Genomic DNA, 26,404 nt, shown 5'->3' on the forward strand with positions numbered 1-26,404 from the left:
TAACTTACGTTGGTGGGCGGGGCCGCAGTCAGACCTGATGTCTGCCCCCTGCCCACCGCTGGGGCCACAGTCAGACTGGTGTGTACCTTCTCTTCCCCTCTCCTAGGGGTGGGATTCACTGTGGGATGGCGTGGCCCTTCTGGGCTACTTGCACACTGCCAGGCTTGTGGTGCTGGGGATCTGGTGTATTAGCTGGGGTGGATTGGCAAGGTGCACGGTTGCAGGAGGGGCAGACTCAGCTCGCTTTTTCTTTGGAGATCCGCTTCGGGAGGGGCCCTGTGGCACCGGGAGGGAGTCAGAACCGCCGGAGGGATGGATCTGCAGAAGCACAGCTTTGGGTGTTTGCGTGGTGCAAGCAAGTTCCCTGGCAGGAACTGGTTCCCTTTGGGATTTTGCCTGGAGGATGGGCAAGGGAGATGGCACTGGCGAGCGCCTTTGTTCCCTGCCAAGCTGAGCTGTGTCATCCAGGGCTCAACACTCTCCCTCCCGTTGTCCTCCACCCCTCCCGCTCTCTGAGCAGAGCTGTTAGCTTATAACCTTCCAGATGTTAAGTCCTGCTTGCTGTCCCAACACACTCCGTCCGGCCCCTCCGCTTTTGCAAGCCAGACTCGTGGGCTCTGCTTTGCCGGCGGGCTGCCCCGCCACCCCGGCTCCCCCCCGCCAGTCCTTGTAGCCGGCACTCCCTCTCCGCCCTTCCTACCCTCTTCCGTGGGCCTCGGGTCTAAGCTTGGCTCCGGAGAATCCGTTCTGCTAGTCTTCTGGTGGTTTTTTCTGGGTTATCTAGGCAGGTGTGGGTGGAATCTAAGTGATCAGCAGGATGCGGTGAGCCCAGCGTCCTCCTACGCCACCACCTTCCTGTAGAACACGCCCTCATACCACTATACTTAACAGTTTTTATATTAATTTCAACTCCCTCATGAAATCTTATATTTCATTTACTCTAAAAGATACATATAAAATATTCATAAATTTTGGACGACTGTAGCTTCTATTTAAATTTTTAGACTATCATAATTTTTTCAAAACTTTTTTGAATTATGTATGTATCATAATCAATTGCAAATACATTTTTCCATGGGTTTCTTAAGGCATTGATTAGCTGCAAATTATCCAAATGCATAATAGCATAAAGCAACAACATTATTATGCTTATAGATTCCCTAATGTCCATAATTTGGACAGGGCACAGCAGGGATGGCTTGTTTCTGCTCCACAATGTCTAGGATGACAGCCAGGAAGACTTGAATGTTTGGAGTAACTCAACAGCTGGGGGCTGGAGTCATCTGGAGGAATCTTCATTCACACATCTAGTGAATGAAGCTGACTGTCCACTGGAACCTTAGTTGAGCTGTCGCCTGGAACATCTGCATGTCACCTCATCAAGTAGTCTCCTTGAATAAACTTATATGGATTTTCTTACCACGTGGCAGCTAGACAACAAGAGCAGGTGTCTCAATGGAGCAAAGCAGAAATACATGGTGTTTCTCATCAGAATTTAGAAGTCACTTAATGACATTTGCCATACTCTAATAGAGCATTAACAAATGTTTGGTAGGTGAAATATATTCCAACCACTTTATTAGAGGAGTGTCAAGGTCACATAAGAAGAGCATATGGGATGGAAGATATTTTTGGGGATATTTTCCTATAGAAACTATAACTGGAAACAAATTAGTAAAAATGCTGATTTTGTCATAACACTGTTCCCGCAAAATTTTTGTTTATATTACAAATGTTAAACTTTTTAAGTACATTTTTAATATTATCAATGACAATATTAGATCTTTCACCTTCAACAGAATGAATTTTGAAACGTTTTTATGTTGGATTCATAAATTGAATTAAAACTCCATTAACGGAATTAATTGATTTCTATTCAAACATATGAGACACTGAAATCAAATTCAAATAATTAAACTATTGACGAGGCATACATGCTACTAATGGAGCTAGCCATTTACAGCAATTGATTCACTTTTCATTTATGTGTATGAAATTTTGGAATTGAAAATTAGCAAAATGAATTCGGAAATAGTTATTTGATCTAAATGAAAAGCCATGATACCTAACATCGTCTGCAGCTGCATATTTTAAATTGTCTTGGGGCACATTTTCTTGAAATTATATTAACCTTTGAGGTAGGTGCTGATATATCTTCTATAAATTCATGTCTTCGTGCTTAGATGAGGTCAATGATATCACTATTCTTATGATCAAGAATAATTGTTGACATATTTGTTGCAAGCTGAGCACCTCATCATCTTTTTTACATGACAAAAGGTAGTCATTAATTTTTTTATTTAAAAATATTTTCTTTATTTTTAGCTCATTGCCTCTGAAACAACTTAGTATAAACTTAGACAGTCTCATCTAACAATAAAGTAGTCTTTTATTTGTACTATTTAATATATGAGAGAACAAGTGTAGCAAGGGTTTTCAGATCACTCTTTAGAGGTAGGACTGGTTAGCCTTTATTTGTTGCATTTACTTCATGTACACCTAACCTAGTCCCTCATGTTGCCCACGTTCCCCACTGGCCTGTCCACAGCCAGTCCCACAGAACAACTATTTGTCCACCAAATTCCTAGCAAGAACGTCAAATAAATTTTCTACTTTCAGCTGAGATCAGAAAGTGTAAGCTGACCCTAACTGCTCTTATCTGAGCACACTTTGTTTAATCAGTGAGTTCTCAGTGTTTGCCTCAAAAAGGGTACCAGATTCTGTCAGCAATGAGTCTTGGTAAAGAAAGGTGTGTTAACTGTGGTCTCCTTTCATATTTAACCATGTGTTAAAGTGAGAACTATGTTCACTGTATGTGCAATTTACACACCAGTAGATGGTTGCAAGGAAAAATTAAGGTTTACTGAAAAAGACAGTGTACTGAATGGGAGAAGATATTTGCAAATGACATATCTGGTAAAGGTTAATAAACCAAAATGTATAAAGAATTTATAGAACTCAACAAAAAAAGAAACAGTCCAATTTAAAAATGGCTCACTCAGTTAAGCGTCTGACCTCTGATTTAGGCTCAGGTCATGATTTTACGGTTCGTGAGATCAAGACCCACATGGGGCTCTGTGCTGTCAGCTTGGAGCCTGCATGGTACACTCTCTCCTCTCTCTCTTTCCTTCCCCCTGCTCACACACATGCTCTCTCCCTCAAAATAAAAACGATAAACATTTTTAAAAAATGAGCCAAAGACATGAACAGACATTTCTCCAAAGAAGACATACAGATGGCCAACAGGCACATGAAAAGATGCTCAACATCACTAATCGTCAGGAAAATAGAAATCAAATCTGCAATGGAATACCACTTTGCATCTGTCAGAATATCTAAAATCAAGAAACATTGGTAATGGTGTGGAGAAAAAGGAACTCTCATGCACAGTTCATGGGAATACAAACTGGTGCAACTACTTTGGAAAACAGTATGGAGGTTTTCCAAAAAATTAAAAATAGAATTTCCATATGATCCACTAATTCCACTACTGGGTACTTACCCAAAGAATACGAAAACACTAATTTGAAGAGATACCTGCATCCCTGTGTTTGCAGCAGTGTTATTTACAATAATCAGAATACGATAGCAACCCAAGTGTCTATTGATAGACGAATGGATGAAGAAGAAGTGGTGTGTGTGTGTGTGTGTGTGTGTGTGTGTGTGTGTGTGTTTCCATTATGTGTATATATATATACATACATATATGTGTATATATATATATATATACACACATGTGTGTATATATATATATATAATGGGAAAATACTCAGCCATAAGAAAGAGTGAAATCTTGCCATTTGCAACAACATGGATGGATATGGAAGGTATAATACTAAATGAAATAGTTCAGCCAGAGAAAAGACAAATACCATAGGATTTCACTCATAGGTGGAATTAAAAAAAAAAAACAAAACAAACAAGGAAAAGCAGAGACAAACCAAAAATCAGGCTTATAACTATAGAGAACAAGCTGGTATTCACCACAGGGGAAGTAGTGGGGGGATGGGTTAAATAAGTGAAAGAGATTAAGAATGTACTTATTGTGATGAGCACTGAGTAATGTATAGAATTGTTGAATCACTATATTGTATACCTCGAACTAATACACTGCACACTAATTATACTGGAAATAAATAAATAAATAAATAAATAAATAAATAAATAAATAAAGTTCACAGTGATCATCCTAGCTAATTTTAATATAGTTAATAATTTATTAAAGTTGAAAAATCTTACACAAATACTAATCTTGGTGGTATGATGTGACAAAATGAATATGTCAAGAATCAATTGTGACAAAATTTATGGTCATCACATTCCTTATCCAGGTTGGACTTCTCCAGGGCATCTTTTGAATTCTTTTCCTCTCCAGAGATTGTTGGGTCGAATAATAGTAAAATTGAGTTGTTTTGCAGTTTATTAGCTATGCCATCTCAAGGTACTTATTTGCACTCTAAACCTATTTTTTCCTATTTAAAATAAAGTTAATAACACCTAACTCTCTGGAATATTGTCAAGGATTAAATTAGGAAAACCTTAAAGAGCCTGGCACAAAATAAATTGCTCAAGTAATGATAGATATTTTTATTAACTATGATATTAATATCATAGATATTGCTTATAATATATAATAATGTGTCAATTATAATTTTCATACCTTTGAAGAAGTTTTTATCATTTTCCTACCAAGAACTGTATCATGGAGGTAATGTTGAAATGAACACTGTTACGCAATTTTTTGAGGTTGAAGTTGTGATTTTAGAGGACAAGTTAGGAATGTAAATCAAAATCCTTAGACTTATGCACAGTATTTGACCCTATAATTGTCACATTTCTTAGTATTTATTCGAAAGTAGTAAGCATGGATATGACAGAGAATATAGCTGCAAAGTTCATTATGTTGCTGTTTAATTGGAAGCAACCTAAGTGTCCAAATATAAAGTCTCTATTTAATAAATTATGACACAAATATATAATGTAATAGTGTGAAGTCATTAAAAATAATTTGATTTAAATTTAATGACATGCACATATATTCATAACATCTTCATTAAAATAAAATAACAGCCTACAAAACTGTATGTACTATTGATTCCCAACTTTGTTTTAAAATCTTTTTTAAGTTTATTTATTTATTTATTTTGAGAGAGAAAGAGAGAGCACACGCAAGCAGTGGAGGGTCAGAGAGAGAAATCCCAAGCATGTTATCAGCATGGAGCCTGATGTGGGGCTCAAACTCATGACCTGTGAGACCATGACCTGAGCCGAAATTGAGAGTCAGATGCTTAACTGATTGAGCCACTCAGATGCCCATCTTAAGATATTTTAACTCAAATAGGCAAACACAACATAAACATTAAAGTCTCTAAACTAAATTGTTCTCAGTGATTATCTCTAAATAGTAAAATTACAGGTTGTCTCATTTCATGTGTTTTGGGTTGTACATAACCACAAAACCGATTCCGATTGGCTTAAAAAATAGGACTTGCATACTGGAATAGGAAGCCTCAGAGTAGAGTGGCTTCCTGGCATAGTTGCATCAGGCCGTCCATTCTCATCCTCTCAGGTGTTTCTAGCTCTGCCTCCTCTTCTGTGTGAAGGCCTGATCCTCAGTGTGGCCTGCTTGCTTCATGAAGCACAATGTCAGCTGTGGCTCTTGGCCAAACATGGCAGTTTAGCTTAGCCTTGACCATAACAAAGGAGTTTTGTTCTTGATGTGATTTGACCAGGTAGAGGCAGACACCGAGGTCAAAGGAACACCCAGACTGAGTGGGTTGGGTTGATTGGATGTTGTTTGTTGCCCATCCGTGCCTCAGTCACTATGGTATGAGAAGCATCAAACTGACCCGTTTACTTCAGAGACAATTCTGGAGGAGGAACGAGGTCAATCCCAGGCAAAATCTGTGGTTGCCACGTGATAAAGAAGAGATGAAACCAATGCTGGTAGAGGCAATGTGGCATCCCTTTCCATATATACATTTTCTATAAATTACCTTCTATTAATTATAATAAACAACTTACCCAAAATGGTAACTATGAAATCTCCATTAGATACACCAATTTAATTAACAGAACACCCAGTGACTGAAATCATTATTATTAATACTGAAACTTTCAGAGAAAGTGGCATATGGCAAGAAAATTATCAAAATGCACAATTTCCAGCTAATAGCTTTGGGATAAGAACTGATCTGGCAGAATCTTCTGTACCTCCTTCATCTATGGTTACAAACAGTGACTTGAGTTCCAAATGAGGACCATGAAATATTTCATTTAAGTGAAAATAAATTAAATTTTTCTTCAAATTGTCTACCCAGGCCAAAAAGCAGGTAATGATATTTTGGAGAAACAGTCTACTTCGTAAGTACCCAAACTGAAATTGTGTTTTTCATAAAGACAATTCAAAATCAATCACCCTAAAAAACGTATTCTAAATGGTTTCAGACTGGCTGAGATGTAATTTTATACGGATCTTTGAGTATTTTATCACCATGGTTTGTAGCCTCCCTATGTCAGGTATGTTCCTCAGGAGAGCAGTGAGCTCAGTGAAGCAAACCAAAGGAACCTCATGGATTGGGGGCTGACAGTGAGGTTCTAGCTGCAATTATTCTCCTTACCTGCTGTGTATCTCAGGCAAGTCACTTCACTGTGGCCCACTATTTCTGGAGTTTTTAAATTGAGATAATTGCGCTAAATGAACCCTGGGCTCCCTTCCTATTTTAAATTGGGAACTTTTATATTGGCTTGCTCCAGACAATTGGCAGAATCATGTTTCTCTTCACTTTGTGACCCTGCCTCAGAAATCAAAGTAGAAGTAAAACAGAGGTGTATTTTTATAACACAACATTTTCTTCACAGTGTCTGACTCAGTTTTCGCCGCTGGATCCCAGAGCCTATTTGCAAAGGGATGTTAAAAAATGAAACAAAATGCACTGCCATGTGCATTTGATGCTCATAGAGCTGTTACACTTCTCACCTTTGTCATCTTACCCTCGGCTTTAGTTTTTTTTTTCTTTTTCTAACTTTTTTGGACATCGGGTGAAGAGCATCGAATTAATCACACACCTCAGTTCAAGCTACACTGTCCTCATTTGTCCATGCAAAGCCTGTTTCTTAATTTCTTTTCCCAATTATTCATATTTAACCCGTTCCCCCCCAAACATTCTTATATGTTCTCTTAATGTTTACTTATTTATCTTAAGAGAGAGAGTGTGTGCCCATTCCTGAGGGAGGAGGGGCAGAGAGCTAGGGAGAGAGAATCCCCTCAAGCACCTTGAGATCATGACTTGAGCCGATATCAAGAGTCAGATGCTTAACTGACTGAGCCACCCTCAGGCCCCTTTATTTTTTTAATGCATATTCTATTTGCAGGTGCCCTAGCAAAATGCATTATTGTTTTACTGCACATCATTTACAGAAGAGGGACTGTACTACTGACCTCATTCTATTCCTCATTTTTTAAATTCAGCGCTATATTTATATATATATATATATATATATATTTTCATTTTGCTCTTTGTACCGTAATCTAGTGTACTTTGTGATTGCACAGTCTATCTACAATATTTTACCTACCACTCTCCTACAGGAAACCTGGGTAGCCTCCTACTCCCGTCCACAATATGTGGTATCACAGTGAATATCCTCAGACTTGATCCCTTATGAACCTGTGAGAATGTTAGTGGGACAGATCATCAGGGGAATGGCTGCATCCTGTGATATGTATAAACATAATTTGCCAAAGTCATTCTGGATTGTTCTCCACCATGGCTGTGCAGAAGAGTGCACTGTGGATTTTTGTTGTTCCAGCTTATGCCTGTGAGGTTTATCCATTGTTGTGTGTACCAGGAATTATGTTCCTTTTCAATGATGTATCCTATTCTGATATTTGAAAATACCACGCTTCGGGGGCACCTGGGGCTCAGCTGGTTGAGTGTCCAACTTCAGCTCAGGTCGTGATCTCTCTCAGTTCGTGAGTGTGAACCCGCGTCGGACTCTGTGCTGACAGCTCAGAGCCTGGGACCTGCTTCCAGATTCTGTATCTCCTGCTCTCTCTCTGCCCCTCCCCCACTTTCACTCTCTCTCAAAAATAAACAAACATCAAAAAAAATTTTTTTTAAATAGAAAATACCACACTTCATTTACCTGTTCTAGAACTGACACATTTGTATTGTTGCCAGATGGGATATTATGATTAAAAATGCATATGGGTTCTTATAAATATATTTTAATTTCTTTTGATTATGTAACCACAAGTAGAATTGCTAGATCCTAAGGTGTAGGTACAATTAGCTTTAGTAGACACTGCAAACAGTTTTCCAAAATTTTGTACCAATGGACTCTCCCATAAGAAAGGTAGGAGAATCCAGCTATTCCAGATCCTTGTGAGATCTTTAATTTCAGACATCATGGTGGGTATGTAGATGTATCTCATAGTAGCCTTCATTTGTCTTTCCTTAATGGGTGATGATACCAAGTATCTTTTTCATATATTTATTAGTGACTTGGATACACTCTTTTTGTGAAGTGCCTGCCTGTCTTTTTCTCAGGGTTGTTTTGTTTTTTAATTTGTAGAATATGTTCTGAATATAGGTCCTTTATCAGAAATATGCATTCCAAATTTATCTTTAAGTGTGTGGCTTGCGTTTTTCCTGATGTTAGTAGTATCTTTTGATAAACAAAATCTCTATTTTCACTAAAGCCAGTTAAGCAATTCTTTTTTAATCATTAGTGCTTCCTACATTCTATTCAAAACTTCCTTGCCTATTCCAAAGCCATAATGATATTCTTCTTCCCCCCCTCCCCCATAAGTGGTATTGTTTTATGTTTTATATTTTGGTGTCTGATTCATCCTAACTCATTTTTTAGTATGCGTGAGATGAGGTCAAGGTTTTTTGTTTGTTTGTATATATATTCAATTAACAACATTCAGGCAATTCTTGTAAAGTAGGAAACCATAAAAAGGAAAGTTGTTTTCTTTGAAAAGGAACTAAGCTTTGGCTTTATCTCTGTCATTGTCTAGCTGTCTGATTTTAATTACCTGCTTTGTTATCACATGTCTTCTATAAGTCAAGAGCATTGGACTAGATAATCTCTATGGAATTTTTTACCTGTAAAATCGTACAGTTATGCCATTGGTAGATCATATGACTCTTGATCTTGGGGTCGTGAGTTTGAGCCCACATTGGGTATAGAGATTACTTTAAAAAAAATTAGGAGTGCCTGGGTGGCTCAGTCAGTTAAGAGTTTGACTTCATTTCAGGTAATGATCTCACAACTTTTGTTTAATGTTTATTTTTTGAGAGAGAGAGAGAGAGAGAGAGAGAGAGAGAGACTGTGAGTGGGGAAGGGGCAGAGAGAGAGGGAGACACAGAAACTGAAGCAGGCTCCAGGCTCTGAGATGTCAGCACAGAGCCTGACATGGGGCTCGAACTCACAGACCATGAGATCGTGATGTAAGCCAAAGTCAGATGATCAACAGACTGAGCCACCCAGACGCCCCATGACCTCACAATTTCTTAACTGAAGCCTCCCATTGAGGTCTCTATTGTCAGCACAGAGCTCACTTCAGGTCCTCTGTCCCCCTATATCTCTGTCCCTCCCCCACTGGCTCTGTCTCTGTCTCTCCGTCTCTCTCTCTCTATTTCTCTCAAGAATAAACATTTTACAAGAATTAAAATTAAAAAATTAAAAGTCAAGGTAGTTTAAAAAATCCTGTAGAAATGCTACAATATTGGGAACTAGAAAATAAAACCAGGCACTACAGTTTTTATCTTCTCCTAATCTCACTATTACTCCCTGAACAGGTTTTCACTCTCTTTATAAGCACCTTCGCCTTGCCAAATATGTGTAAGGAAGGAAAAATAATTTTCCCACTACCCTTCTGAGTTTTTGGCTGAGATCTCTGTAATAAAAGGCAGACTAAGAGGAGGGAAGAAGAGAAAACAGATATAAATTTATGAATATGTATACTTCATGTATAAATGGGGGATACCCAAGGAAAAATATGTAACTCAAAGTGGTGGCTTAGAATTCTGGCTCCTAGAGCATCTTTAAGAAAGCACAGTTCATTTGTGGAGAAATGACAAAACAAAGGAAAGCAGATTTTAGGGCTTCTAAGGGCTGAGAGAAAGGCTAATTGGTGAAGTTTGTTATGTAGATTTCTTTGGTGACTTCTCCAGACTGATAAGATCTAAAGTTATCTGCAGGGATTAACCTTTGTCCTTCCTGCTAGAGAGAGGAGGAGGAATACCTTGCAAATTTATATTCAGCTTTTAGGCAAAATAGAAGAGGGCAAAAAGCTTTTCTTGCTTCTGCTTCCTCATCTGTCTCAGCTCAAAATAATCCTCCTGCCAAAGTGGCATATTTTGTAGTGACGTAATCTGCTACCCTTCATTTGCTTCAAGAATTTTTATTTGGTAATCAGAAGACATGTGTGATTATTATGCTACGTCTTCTCATAAACAGTCAAGATTTATGGTTTTTAGAAAAATTGTTTTATTTTCCCTGACTTTTTTACTTTTAAGTTTTTCTCTTTATCATGGTTTTCAACAATTTGATTTTGCTGTTCCTTGGCATGGTATTCTTTTTATTTTTTGTTTAGGTTTTTTTGATACTCTTGGAAGTATTTGGTTATTACTTACTCACGTATTTTTGGTCCTCTCTTCTCTTTCAGACATTCCAATTGCATGTATGTTGGAATGCTTGATATTATCTCTTAGGTCACTGATGCTCTTCCAGTTTATTTTCTCTCCATGCTTCATTTTGGATGGTTTCTATTGCTATGTCTTCAAATTCACTGATTTTTCTCTTTTGAAGAAACTGGGCTGTTGTTGATCATATCTAGTATATTTTTCATTTCATATATTGTATTTTTTTAATCTTTAGATGTCATAGGCAGTCTTTAAAGAATATTTTATATTTTTCTCATCATACTTGTTTTCTTCTACTTTCTAAAACAATGGAGCACATTTATAACAGTGGCTTTAATATCCTTATCTAATAATTCCATTTTTTTCCCAGTGTTTCTGTCTCTGTGTCTATTGACTCCTATTTTCCTGGTTGGGTTATAATATCCTACTTTTACAAATGCCTCCCAATTTTTTCAATGGATGCTGGAGGTTATGAATTTTAAATCGCTGAATTTTAGATTGTGTTTTATTTTTTCATTAGCATTTGACTTTTGTCCTGGCAGACAGTTAAATTATTTGGGTTCAGTTTGATCCTTTTGAGACTTGGTTTTTAGTTCTTTTGGAGTGAGTCCAGACTAGGTTTTAGTCTAGGACTAACTGAGCTCCAAATATAAGGCACTACATTCTGAGGACTCTACTTGATGCATCCTAAAATAGGAAGTTTGGGAGAAGCACAGATTATTCACACAGTGAGCTCTGGAAACTGCTCTGCCTACTCCTTTCCAGTGGTTCTTTTTCAGCTAGTTTCCTCTCACGTGTCCACAGATCAGTACTCACTTAAAGACATGGGGGGACCCCTCTGTGTATCTACAGAGTTTGCTGGGAAGTTCTCTTTTCTCTAGTGTTGGGCCCTGTTAATTCTGGTTGCTTCACTTCCATGAACATTCATTTCTGTCTCCTGAACATAGTGAGACTGCTGGGTTCTTTTTGAGTCCCATCTCTCCCCTACAGTCTGGAAACTGCCTTCAGGCCATATAATAACCTGAAACAATTACAGAATTCATCTTACTTCCCTTCTCTCAGGTATCATAGTCATTTATATCCATTGTCCAGTGTGTGGGAATACTTGATTAATATATTCTCTCCAGTTTTCTAGTTGTTTAAGGCTGTAGGCTAAATTCATTTCTTGTATTTACACCATGATTATTAATGGAATTCCTTCATTTCCTTCTATAGAAGAAGTATCTTTTTTTTTGACAGGTTGCCTCTTTCCTGTTTTCTGTTTCAGAATTGTTTTGGTATTATTTTTTAAGGTCATGCCACATTTTTACAGTTGCATTTGCTGCAGAATTACCCTCTTTAATATGCTCACTAAGGTACACACCTTGGCATCTTTTTGACAAAATAGATTTGGTTAAGTCTGAAATGTGCTAATCTTGAGAGCTGAGACACTAAGTTCAGTATTACTAGACTTCTTCTTTCTTTATATCAAAGAATTGTAGCATGGTTTTATATCTGAACAGGAAAAAAAGTATAATGATATCACACAGATAATGAAAGCAAAGTTTGAGGAAATACAAACTACTTTATAGATTTTGCAGTAGATCTCACAGGTTAAAATAGTCACAAGATACAAAGCATTGCCATGTCTTATCTTGACAAGTATTTAAACTTATTCAGATTCAGGCACTGTCAAATATAAACCCACTATTTTCTTTAGTTGTTTACAGGGAAAAAAACAGTCCCAGTCCCCATCTGTACACCATCAATTTTCAAATGAACAAATATAACAGCACTATCTGAACTATTCCATTCAGTAGTTTATAGAGGAGAAAATACTTTGGGTGTTAAATTTTTTTTTTTTTTTTAACGTTTTTATTTATTTTTGGGACAGAGAGAGACAGAGCATGAACGGGGGAGGGGCAGAGAGAGAGGGAGACACAGAATCGGAAACAGGCTCCAGGCTCTGAGCCATCAGCCCAGAGCCGGACGCGGGGCTCGAACTCACGGACCGCGAGATCGTGACCTGGCTGAAGTCGGACGCTTAACCGACTGCGCCACCCAGGCGCCCCGGGTGTTAAATTTTTTATGCCATGCTGAATAAAGAAACAATTAGCTAATACCTGTCGTGTTTTATTTTATATTTAGACACTTAAGACATTTAAAGTAGGTAAAAATATTTTACTAAAGTTAATTGCCATCTGAAAAAATTATAATCTATGAAATTCAGTTCAAAATGAGGCTGCTGTATGTTTTTGGCAATTTTGAGTTTAAAAAAGACATCATGTTGGATAATTTACTTTCATTCCTTCCCTTTCTTTGGTTTCCTGGGTAATCAGGTTTACTTCCATGGTCCTAGAAAAATTAACATTAATGTTATTTAGACAAAATATTCGTAATACCAAAATAACCTGAATTTAGAATAACATTTAGCTCAGTTGGACATATAAATTTGTCTAATTGTTCTGCCAAATATATGCATATTTATTCATGTAAATTAATCCTTGTATTTATAACATTTATGGTCATTTTAAAAGAAATGTGAGAAAAGAGGTAGGAATGATGATTCCAAGAGATATGAAAGATTTAATTTCTACCTTGGTTTGAAAAAACAACAGCAGCAACAAACTTTAGAATAGATAAATTTTACAATTTAACGTAGTACCTGTAAATTCAATATTTTCTCTACATCTAGATTTACTTCTTCCACTAACAGATTTGATAATAGATATATTGAATTCTCACTGAGTCAGTGCTGAAAGGGGGGGTCAGTAGGGATTGACAAGAGGTTTGCCCTAGATATTTGAGTAAGTAGAGTTTTGTAAAATATTAGAGGCTAATGGATATTTATCAAGCATGTCCTATGAGAACAGTGGTAAACAAAATAGAATCTTTGTAATAATAAAATTACATTCTAGGGAGATAGACAATAAAAAGTTAAGAAAGTAAGTAGAGATTTCAGTTATTTTCACTGCTAAAAAATAAAAGAACATAATATGGTAGAGTATTTGGGATGCAGGATGGTTCTGCCTAGTGTGGCTAGGGTTGACCTCTCAGAGATTCTACTTGAGCTGGGACCCAAACAATGAGAAGGCAGTCATGCAGAAATTTGGAAAGAGAGGTTTGTAAGTGGAAGAAACAACATGTATAAAGGCCTAGATGCAGCATCATAAGGGACAATAAATATGACGTTGGAGATGGAGGCAAAGTCCAGGTTAGATGTGACCATTTAGGTTGTGGTAAACAATGAGTTCAGGTTTAGCCTAAATAAAATGGGGTACCACTAGTAGGGTTTAGGTAGGAAAATGACATGGTCTATTATACATTTTTAAAAGGTTATTCTGGCTACTCTTGGAAGATGGGATTTAGGAACCAGGGAGAATGGTGAGAGACTTGTTGGAAGTAACAAAATAATGTTCATTAAACTAATCAGTAGGTTAGTAAACTGTGCTTGGATTTAGGTGCATTTTATTTTTTTTTTTTTTAAATTTTTTTTTTTTTCAACGTTTATTTATTTTTGGGACAGAGAGAGACAGAGCATGAACGGGGGAGGGGCAGAGAGAGAGGGAGACACAGAATCGGAAACAGGCTCCAGGCTCCGAGCCATCAGCCCAGAGCCTGACGCGGGGCTCGAACTCACGGACCGCGAGATCGTGACCTGGCTGAAGTCGGACGCTTAACCGACTGCGCCACCCAGGCGCCCCGTATTTAGGTGCATTTTAGAAGTAAATAGAAACAAAAACAATTAATGGATGAATATGAAGAATTTAGGAAAGAAATAGTTTTTACCTGCACATTGGGTAATTAATATTGATGGGAAAAAAAAAAAAAAAAAAACTTGGGCAAGATTGTATTTATTTGTTTGTTTGTTTGTTACAGAATCAATTCTGTAGATTAGTTTAGTGCAAGGTCAGTTTGAGTTGTTATGGACAGTAAGCTATTGCTTGTAAATCTGGTTTTAGAGAAAAGCTGTGAGTTGGCCAAAGAATTTGACAGCCATTGACATATTTGTGATATTTAAGATGATAGGACTGATGATGTCTAATGTGAAAATATGGAGAGAAAAAAGAAAAATTCCAAGGACAGAATTCTGTAGCAGCCCAACATTTATTTGCAGGCCTGGTGGAGGAAGGAAAGATCTCACATGTTTTTATTTGCAGTAATACATTCTCAATTTGTTAGTTTAGATTTTCATTCACAATCATTAATATTGTTAATTTCTTTAAATCATTTTTTTCAAAAATGATTTTCTGCAGTTTGTTTTTCCTCCCAAAAGTACACATTTAAGGATATGGACTCTATTGGTAAAAGACTTCGGTTACTATAAACTCAAAGAACTGACTTAGCTTCAGTTAAGTTAAAATTCAATTATTTTTTTAAAGTTCATTTATTTAGTTATTTTTTAAGTAATCTCTACATCCAACGTGGGGCTCCAACTCACAACCCTGAGATCAAGAGTCATGTGCTCTTCTGACTGAGGGAGCCAGGTGCCCCATTCAATTCAGTTATTTCTTATATTGTAAATGCAGCAAGAATATTGATGAAAGTCCCTCCTGTCTGCAGTAGATTGCAAATAGGCCCTAGTTTTTTCCTCAAGCTGACTTGCAGCTCCTCTCATCAAGATGTGGATTTTATTATCTGCCTTTTGAATGTGGGCTAGGTTTATGACTTGCTATAGTCAATAAAATGTAGTAGAAGTGATACTATCCTAATTATGTGCATAGGCCACAAGAGACCTTAAATGCTTCTGTGCTGTCTCTCTTTGAATTCTGTCTAGTCACTATGTTATCAAATTCGGTCTAGCCTAGTAAAGGATGAAAGAGCATATGGAACAGACATGAGCCATCCCAGCTGAAGTCATCTTAGACCAACCAGCCTCCAGTACCACATCATTGACACATGAGTGAGTAGGATCAGAACCACTCATCTGAGCTCTATCCAAGTTGCCAGTACACAAAATCATAAGCTAAGTATATAGTTCTTTTAACTATTGATGTTGGGTTGGTTTATTACACAGTGATAGCTGATACATTTGCTTTCATTTTTATAGCATTCGATAGAGGAGTGTAGGGACACTGGCTCCAACCGAATCTTCCAAATGTAATGACTTGGCACTCTTGGGAACTGACTAGATTGTATTCTAATATTCACATAAAATTGCCAATGAGTCAGCGTGGTATCCTATCAAGAGTCTTGGGCTAGGTGTAACGAAACTTGGGTTCTAGCCCTGTCTTGGATATTCAGTTCCCTAAGGTACTTTAAATAGATTGCCTCCCTTCACTGGTTTTCCTTTATACATATTTAAATGAGGGGTTAAGATGTAAGATTATGCATATTCCCATTTAACTTTATTATGGAACTCCACATAGTGTTGACACAGACGACTAAAAAATTTGCTAGATTTTATATAATGGAAGAATACACTTTATTCTATTGATTGAGCTACTGGTGACCTTGTCATGACCCTGACATGAACACATATTTTACTTCCAAATTTTTTAGATCACTTTATCCAGTCATTCAATTTATCCATGCCTATATCATTGCCTACTTACACACAAAGCCACTTGATTATAACAGATTATATAGACAAGGTGTAGGTCTTTAAAGACTCTATGCTAAATGAACAAGACCAGTGTTTGATTTGAATATTGCTAAAATCTCAATCAACCAAAAAATTGGTTGGCTATCAGAGATATCCTTTGGTACTACAATTTTATTCACCAGTTCTCTGTTTTATTAAAGTTTGTTCCTTGAGAACAGGAACACAAGTTAGTCATGACTTAAGGCTGTTTAGCATATCCAGACCTTTTACACACACTTCCCCTGATCTGAGGATTAGATTGCTGAGATGATTCATTCTTTCTGTCTTTGAGGCAGGCAGGGCTGCACCTGGGTAGCTGCAACCCCAAGGGTAATCAGATTCAACCATTTATAACTTCATCACATTTCCCACTCTGTTGTATAAATGGTATTTTCTGTGTGTTCCATGAAAAGCAAACTTTGGAGAAACACTACCTTGGCATATTAGAGTCATTGGAATATATTCCATCATATAACCCCTTCGTCCTGTGCCATTTTTTACTTTTGGCTTTTCAATATTTGACTAACACTTCCTTACTACTCCCTAACAGAATGTCTTAAATCTATATGGATGGTGTTTTGTGATACCTTTCCTTATGTTCTTCCTTTGACCAGACATGCCCTTCCCTTTCTTCCTTCAAATTTCACTAATTTTTCACAGGTTTTTCAAGTCCCAATCCTTCCATGAAAGTTTCCCAATTACTTTAGCCTATACTGTGTTATCCTGTTTCTTAATCTGAACTCTGAGCTGTTTTTAGGGCTCTTCCTGTTTGAGGAACACAGTGTCAGTTACTTAATGACAGAAATCACCATATCTCAAATGAAACAGGACTATGCTAATTCAGTATTTTCCCATAGTGTGCATCACAGTGCTGGTCACATAGTAACATCTTAATTAAATACTTATTTTAAGTATTCTGGCTGATAAAGCACAGAATCAGTCCCTGATGAAAATAGATAATTGTGTTAGAAAGGTAAAAATACGTAAAGGCAGGAAAGAAGTTTCTCAAGAGCGGTGTGATTCTTTAGAAGGCACATATGCCTGAGGCACATGACGATGGGAACCAAGAAGCAATCTGAATATACCAAGAAATAACCAGAACATGGAAGATTAAACACATGAAAGAAACACACTCGTTATTAAGTCAGATCGACCTAAGCATTCTCAGTGAGGATTTATAGTTCTTTGAAGTGTCTGTGTCATATGTGATCTTTGTATCAAATATGACAAAGGTAGTTCTTTGCCTATTATCTCAAGAATATGCATTATTTCCTCAATTTACTAAGACTGTATATGTGTTTATTGGGTAACTACTCTGAGCCAGACTGCAGTATTCAAAGTATGATTGCAAGAAGACATAACTACTGATATCCATAAAACTCTACCTACCAGAATGTTCATAGAGCATTATTTTACATCATAGAAATAATTAACTATCCAATACTAGAGAAAATAATAAATAATATAATGTTTAATAATAAAACATTAGCTATAAATTGTAATACTTATTAATTGGTACATAGATATAAATGTATTAATATGCTGTGTTAATAATGTACAAATAACAATACATTTATACTCAGACAACAAATATATATTTTTAGAATGTTTAATAATATTCTCTCTCTATATATATCAATTTGACTCTCATTTATACTAATAGCAAGGGCAAGATATTGTTGGATACTGTTTTATGATGAAAAGCTCTGACAAATATTTTTCAGAGATTGGACGACCAGAGAAAACCAAAGAGAAAGAAATGAGATAATTCTTGGCAACTTGCAAGAGAACATTTTTCCTCATTCAGAATACATTTTTTTCATTTTTAAAGTGCATTATAAGGCAAAGCATTTCTCAATATGAATACTTTGTCAGATGTTAATCTGTTTTTGTGTGTGTGGGAGAGAGAAAAAGTAACATCTGGGGTACATTTCTATAAGGAAATGATGCCCAGTCATAAAATGACAAGCAGTATTAATAGAGCATTATACTTTCTCATCTATAGATGACCTTTAAAGAGAATTGTAGTTATTATCTTACAATATTCCTTCATTTATTAGCTGTCCCTTTTCTAAGTTCCTTTGCTATTATATAGCAGAAATATAGATACATGGCATAAAAAGTAGAGAAATATGATTTAACCATTATAATGGCTCAAGGCTCTCCAGTTTAATTCAATTTTTTCCTCATTATATGAAGGGGGTTGAAGCTGATTGTGGCTGCTAGGCCAGGCAGTTTAGGAGAGAAATCAAGACAACTTTATCTCTGACCATTAAATTAGTCATAAATGGCATTTTACTTTTCAGACATGGTGGAAGTTCATTAAAGTGATTGGGTAGGCTTGTAGAATTGCATCCTGAGATATTACTGTTGGAAGTCATCTAGGTCATAAGTAAGATGACTGATTTGGACAGTAAGAAACGATAAGACAGTCTCATTTTTTTCTTCTATTTTCTAAAATCTCCACTATCAAATATTAAAAAGAAAAAGATTATTAGAGTGGCTGATGAGTTGAGCTTCCAAAAAAATAAAAAATAATCTTGTTATGGGACCATGATTAGAAGTTTAGAAATGAACAGTGTAAATCTCTAGATGGAAGAAAAATATAATTTACTTTTATTCTTTCCTATTGAATATTGATTGAGAATTTATGTGCAAGTTCTCAGTGCTCTGGAGGATACAAAGATAAGATTTTAACTTCTCATTTACTCTGAACTTTTCTCCATTAGAGTCAAAGAAATTTCAAATCACTATCTGATATAATGTTATTAGTGACTTTTTCATTTTATTTATTTATTTTTTACTTCTTCTGTCCCTAATTACTTTTTTTTTTTTATGAAATTTATTGACAAATTGGTTTCCATACAACACCCAGTGCTCATCCCAAAAGGTGCCCTCCTCAATACCCATCACCCACCCTCCCCTCCCTCCCACCCCCCATCAACCCTCAGTTTGTTCTCAGTTTTTTTAAAATTTTTTTTTTTTCAACGTTTATTTATTTTTGGGACAGAGAGAGAGACAGAGCATGAACGGGCGAGGGGCAGAGAGAGAGGGAGACACAGAATCGGAAACAGGCTCCAGGCTCTGAGCCATCAGCCCAGAGCCTGACGTGGGGCTCGAACTCACGGAACGCGAGATCGTGACCTGGCTGAAGTCGGACGCTTAACCGACTGCGCCACCCAGGCGCCCCTGTTCTCAGTTTTTAACAGTCTCTTATGCTTTGGCTCTCTCCCACTCTAACCTCTTTTTTTTTTTTCCTTCCCCTCCCCCATGGGTTCCTGTTAAGTTTCTCAGGATCCACATAAGAGTGAAACCATATGGTATCTGTCTTTCTCTGTATGGCTTATTTCACTTAGCATTACACTCTCCAGTTCCATCCACGTTGCTACAAAGGGCCATATTTCATTTTTTCTCATTGCCACATAGTATTCCATTGTGTATATAAACCACAATTTCTTTATCCATTCATCAGTTGATGGACATTTAGGCTCTTTCCATAATTTGGCTATTGTTGAGAGTGCTGCTATGAACATTGGGGTACAAGTGCCCCTATGCATCAGTACTCCTGTATCCCTTGGATAAATTCCTAGCAGTGCTATTGCTGGGTCATAGGGTAGGTCTATTTTTAATTTTCTGAGGAACCTCCACACTGCTTTCCAGAGCGGCTGCACCAATTTGCATTCCCACCAACAGTGCAAGAGGGTTCCCGTTTCTCCACATCCTCTCCAGCATCTATAGTCTCCTGATTTGTTCATTTTGGCCACTCTGACTGGCGTGAGGTGATACCTGAGTGTGGTTTTGATTTGTATTTCCCTGATAAGGAGCGACGCTGAACATCTTTTCATGTGCCTGTTGGCCATCTGGATGTCTTCTTTAGAGAAGTGTCTATTCATGTTTTCTGCCCATTTCTTCACTGGGTTATTTGTTTTTCGGGTGTGGAGTTTGGTGAGCTCTTTATAGATTTTAGATACTAGCCCTTTGTCTGATATGTCATTTGCAAATATCTTTTCCCATTCCGTTGGTTGCCTTTTAGTTTTGTTGGTTGTTTCCTTTGCTGTGCAGAAGCTTTTTATCTTCATAAGGTCCCAGTAATTCACTTTTGCTTTTAATTCCCTTGCCTTTGGGGATGTGTCGAGTAAGAGATTGCTACGGCTGAGGTCAGAGAGGTCTTTTCCTGCTTTCTCCTCTAAGGTTCTGATGGTTTCCTGTCTCACATTTAGGTCCTTTATCCATTGTGAGTTTATTTTTGTGAATGGTGTGAGAAAGTGGTCTAGTTTCAACCTTCTGCATGTTGCTGTCCAGTTCTCCCAGCACCATTTGTTAAAGAGGCTGTCTTTTTTCCATTGGATGTTCTTTCCTGCTTTGTCAAAGATGAGTTGGCCATACGTTTGTGGGTCTAGTTCTGGGGTTTCTATTCTATTCCATTGGTCTGTGTGTCTGTTTTTGTGCCAATACCATGCTGTCTTGATGATGACAGCTTTGTAGTAGAGGCTAAAGTCTGGGATTGTGATGCCTCCTGCTTTGGTCTTCTTCTTCAAAATTCCTTTGGCTATTCGGGGCCTTTTGTGGTTCCATATGAATTTTAGGATTGCTTGTTCTAATTTCGAGAAGAATGCTGGTGCAATTTTGATTGGGATTGCATTGAATGTGTAGATAGCTTTGGGTAGTATTGACATTTTGACAATCCTAATTACTTTTAAATGCTGTAAATTTTTTAAATTCTTCCTCAAGAATAGTTATTTTCAGAAAAAGTAGTGATATTGGAAAGTCACCTACTGCTAAAGAAACCGAAAGAATGCAATTTTATGTTCATCATAGCTAGAGTTTGAAAAATTATCTTTAGTGGAAATAGACAAAATTTGGTCTGAACTCCATTGTAGAGAGTATGTGGTGAACCCCTGGGCATTTTCCCCCATCATTCCATCTCACAAGTTAGCTTACCAGAGTTGTGAGAACATGAGGATAAGGGGAAAAGTATAGATCATATACTGTGTGCAAGTCATTTTATCAGAAGTTTCCTATAAATCACTGTGATGACAAGTAAGTTGATTCAGAGAGCCGAGCACATGCTCCAGTTACACAGTTAATAAACTGGGAACTGGAGTTTGAACTCAAGTCTGTAGAGTTACAGGACATGTTCCCCCCCCCCCCCAATAACATAAGCCTCGAATCCTTATTAAAACATCTTTCATCTTTTATTACCTCTTTTAATTTTGGTCAACTTACAGATTTTAGTTTCTTTTTTGTTTTAAATAATTAAAATATATTGCATAGTTTATACAGTAAAAATACAGTTTTACCAAAAAAAGCAGCAGTTTTTGTCTGCCCCTTCCCAGCTTTATGGAGACGCAATTGACTTATAACATGTAAGTTTAAGGTGTACAGCGTGATGATTTAATACATGTGAATTGTGAAATGATTACCACAGTATGATTACTTCTTTTTTTTCTTTATTTTTTATTTTTTTAAATTTACATCCAAATTAGTTAGCATATAGTGAAACAATGATTTCAGTAGATTCCTTAATGCCCCTTACCCATTTAGCCCATCCCCCCTCCCACAACCCCTCCAGCAACCCTCAGTTTGTTCTCCATATTTATGAGTCTCTTCTGTTTTGTCCCCCTCCCTATTTTTATATTATTTTTGTTTCCCTTTCCTTATGTTCTTCTGTTTTGTCTCTTAAAGTCCTCATATGAGTGAAGTCATATGGTTTTTCTCTTTCTCTGACTGACCAACTTCACTTAGCATAATACCCTCCAGTTCCATCCACGTAGTTGCAAATGGCAAGATTTCATTCTTTTTGATTGGCGAGTAATACTCCATTGTGTGTGTGTGTGTGTGTGTGTGTGTGTGTGTGTGTGTGTGTGTGTATACCACATTTTCTTTAGCCATTCACCCATCGATGGACATTTGGGCTCTTTCCATACTTTGGCTATTGTTGATAGTGCTGCTATAAACATGGGGGTGAATGCATCCCTTCAAAACAGCACACCTGTATCCCATGGATAAATGCCTAGTAGTGCAATTGCTGGGTCGTAGGGTAGTTCTATTTTTAGTTTTCCAGGAACCTCCATACTGTTTTCCAGAGTGGCTGCACCAGCTTGCATTGCAACCAACAATGCAAAAGAGATCCTCTTTCACCGCATCCTCACCAACATCTGTTGTTGCCTGAGTTGTTAATGTTAGCCATTCTGACAGGTGGAAGGTGGTATTTCGTTGTGGTTTTGATTTGTATTTCCCTGATGAAGAGTGATGTTGAGCATTTTTTCATGTGTTGGTTGGCCATCTGAATGTCTTCCTTGGAGAAGTGTCTACTGATGTCTTTCGCCCATTTCTTCACTGGATTGTTTGTGTTTTGGGTGTTGAGTTGAGATTTTAATTTCTTTCCAGTATAATTGAGAATACTTCTCAGCAAAAGGTAGATTTTGTATGACATTAATGTAAGATCTTAGCTTCATTATAATGGGACACACCAATTCAGAAGTAGATAAACCATTCCAAAAGAAAAGCTTTTATAAGATCATATGAAATAAATTGTAAATTTAGATTTTATAATAATTATTTAAATACATTCAAAGTGCAGTTGGTCCAGATCCTACCTTGTTATAACTTTGTAATGCATAAATCTTGTTGTTTTGTCATCTTTAATTTTCATGTGGATTTTCCTGTGGCTAGTGTAAGTTCAATAAATTATGTAAACGTTTTCTCAAGAGTTGCTTTCTATACCAAGGATTCTGGAATATAGAGAAACAATGGCAGAAACACTTTCTTAAGCAAGGTCTAGTAAGTACAATCTACTGGGATGCACAGGAAGACAAACATTTTCCTGAGTCCTCAGTGGAGCATTGCCAGAATTGTCCATCCTACTGAGCATTTCATCAAGAACACTCATCTCTGTCATCTTGCAAAGACACTTTCTTTGAGATCATAAATCCCTTGTACACAGTTTATTTGTTCTCACAGCATCTTTAGCTGTGAACTATCTACTGCAGCTGTTTTCAAGGTGCATAAATGGACCACCCCCATCACCATATCCTAAGAACTTATCAGAGATATAAATTCTCAGGTACCATTTCAAATATGCTGAATCACAAACTCTGGGTTTGAGACAGAGCTCAGATTTGCTTAGGAAAGAAAGGTGTCAACTGAAGTATTCCACTAAAGCTATTTACTTACAAATGCAGTTAGTACTACTGTAGAGTATGGGATGTTTTGAAGTTATATAGCTTAGTTGCCTAACCTGGTTTGAGTTTTTAAGTTAAAATTTGAAAGATTAGTAGTAATTGGCCAAGTGAAAAGCAGGGAAAATGTGCTCCAGGCTGAGAGAATACCATAAGCAAAGCCTTTGACTTGAAAAGGAACTTGGTGTATTGAAAAACAAAGTTTTAAGTGCTAAAAGACATAAAATGGGTGGCAGTGGATATGGTACCAATGAGGCTGAAGAAGAGAAGAGGCCGATCATACAGATGTGCAAGGGAGGTATCAAAGCAAAGAATATTTTATTGAGATAGTGAAGTCTTTACAATCCAGTCAATTTCACATTGCACTCCATTTTGCCACCAAGACTTATCTGAACATTTCTAGGGAAAGATAAACTCAGATCTCTTGTGAGCTGATGGGGAGGTAAGGCGGTGGTATTGTGTTGTGTTTGTATGAGGTGGGGGGTGTGGTGCTTCCTGTCATCCTTCAAATCACATGCCTTTCCATCCATGCATGATACAGTTTGGCTGTCTATATTAGTAACTAAGTGTAAATAACAGCCACCATGGTCTTTGTTTTCCAGCCCTAAATGGAGCAAGGAAATTCTATCTGAAAGTGCCATTCATTTTTATTCTCCTCTGTTTTGTTTTGTTTTGGTTTTTTTTGGTTCTGAAGTTTCATATCTACCAACTCAGAAGAATGATGTATGAAATGGAAGGGAAATGTGATTGTTCTGGATGCAGTAGTTTTCCCCTCCAACACTCAGTCATTTCAAGTAGTACACAGGTGAGAAAACTGTGAACCAGAGCTGACTGTGACAAGCTCATGGTAACATAATTGGTTACAGGTAAATCTGGGACTTGACTGTCCAACTTCTAGTTCCTAGTTAGTAGCTATCTGTGAGCATACAATATTTTCTATGCTAAATGGCATGGGAGACAGAATTTCCATCTTAGTTAAAACAATAAGAATAAAAAAGAGCCACTGCATCTTGCCAGAAAATTATATGGGGCTACATTGTAATGTATATCACTATGGTAATAGATTTTTTTGCTTTGTTTTTATTCTGTAAACCCACTGGATGGAATACCATACAGCAGATAAAATGAAAATCAGATCCAAGTGTATCAACATGAACAGATCTCAAAATAAGGAGTTAAGTGAAAAAAGCAAGCTGTATAATGATACTTTCATATGTTTGGAGTTTTTTTCCAGATGTTCATTTTAAGTAAGACATAAAAGTAAACAAAATTATTACAGTTATCTATAGATACAAAAATACATAGAAAAAGATAGAAGGGATGCACATGGACTTCCAGAGAGGGAGCAAAGGAATTGTATTTGGAAGAGTTATGAGAGAGACTCTGACTGAACTTATAATTTTATTTCCCTAAAAATATATGAAGCCAACATAATAGAATGTCAACCTTTGCTAATTTTGGCTGGAGGGTACAAGGCAAATATTCTATTTGTCTCTATAATGTTCAGTTGGCGTGGAATGATTTCTGTTTGAAAGTGAAGGTAAAGTGTGGAATGAATTCCAAGGCGAGGAATATGAATGAAGCTGTCTTGTAGTGCTTTGCAGTAAGGTTTACTACTTTACAGACATGAGCACCTTATGATTTCACTTGCAGTGCATGGAAATGACTTGTACCACATGGAACCTAGAGGCGTGTCTTGCATCTGTCTTCAGTGAATGCCTGGGTTATGCTGTCTTTCATTTTCCCCCTAATATCAAGGCATGTTAAGACTGGAATCTTTGAGATTTGGATGTTGGATGGCTTTACGTATTTTCTTTCAATAGATTATGTGCTCACCTGTGTTTGGAGCTGTTTAATCGCAATTTCAGAGAAAAAAAACATATATTTCTAGACAGAGCCTTTTATAATGGTCAGTAGATTCCTGGCCTCCTTTTGTTTAGCAGATTCTAAGTGATCTCTTGGATAATTCTATGACTTCTGAATGGTAAGGAAGACAACAGTGGCCTTGAACAATTTTAATTTAGGCTTCAACCTCCAGCAAGGAAACTAAGTCACTCTGCAACCACTACCCCCACACACCCCTCCAGGGACATGCCTCAACATCTTGTTTACTTCTGTACCCACCACACTTACACTATTCTCATCTCATAGTAGACAATAAATAACTATTGTTTGGGGAAATAAGTCCTCAACCGACACAACATTGTATTACTGCCATGTGTCTCATCTTGATGGCATTGTCCCCAGTTGAGAGATAAATAATTATTTTGTAAATTTCCATATGTTTAGGATTTAAAGGCCTTTTGGGACCTAAAATTATCAATTACTGAATTATCACAAAGCTTGAATCAATATGTTCCTCCAACACCTGAGCCTGAAAAGAGACTGGCAAAAAAATAATGACTGTCTCAAACTTTCCTGAGAACCAGGGCAGTTCTAGCCAGGCCTAAAGCAGTAGTGAAATAACCTCACCTCCATTTACCCTTGCTACTCACTGCAAAACGGAGTTTATTCTTGCAGTGATTCCACAAGGATGGTTAACAGCCACCATGAGCAAAGAAAAGACTATTTTCTTTAAGATGGAATCCTATCCTGAAATAGTGGGCCTTTTGCAGGCAAATGTCAGAAAAAGACTGCAGAGAATTTTATAATCTTGTCATCTCACCTTTTCATACATCATTACTTTTTTACCTTGTGTATGGTTCTTAACTATTATCTCCTTCATGATGTGTATGCCCAAATTAGCATCTGGACTTACACAAATCTTCATAAGAGGATTCATCATAAGACCCAAGTCACTTAAGCCGTTAATACCTAGCAGAGGATCCATGAAAGGATTGGTATTAGGATCGGTATAAACTAATATGCTTGCCGATGCTATGCTAGGTTTAGTGAGCAGCATCAGGGATGGCTTGGTGGATTTGAGCCTGATACCTTCCACACAGTTTGTCTGCAAAATAAATTTGTGGTGGAAGACAGGGCTTCACTTTAAAGAGATTTAATTT

The sequence above is a fragment of the Lynx canadensis genome, chromosome D1 (assembly GCF_007474595.2).
Source record: "Lynx canadensis isolate LIC74 chromosome D1, mLynCan4.pri.v2, whole genome shotgun sequence".
Taxonomy (NCBI): domain Eukaryota; kingdom Metazoa; phylum Chordata; class Mammalia; order Carnivora; family Felidae; genus Lynx; species Lynx canadensis.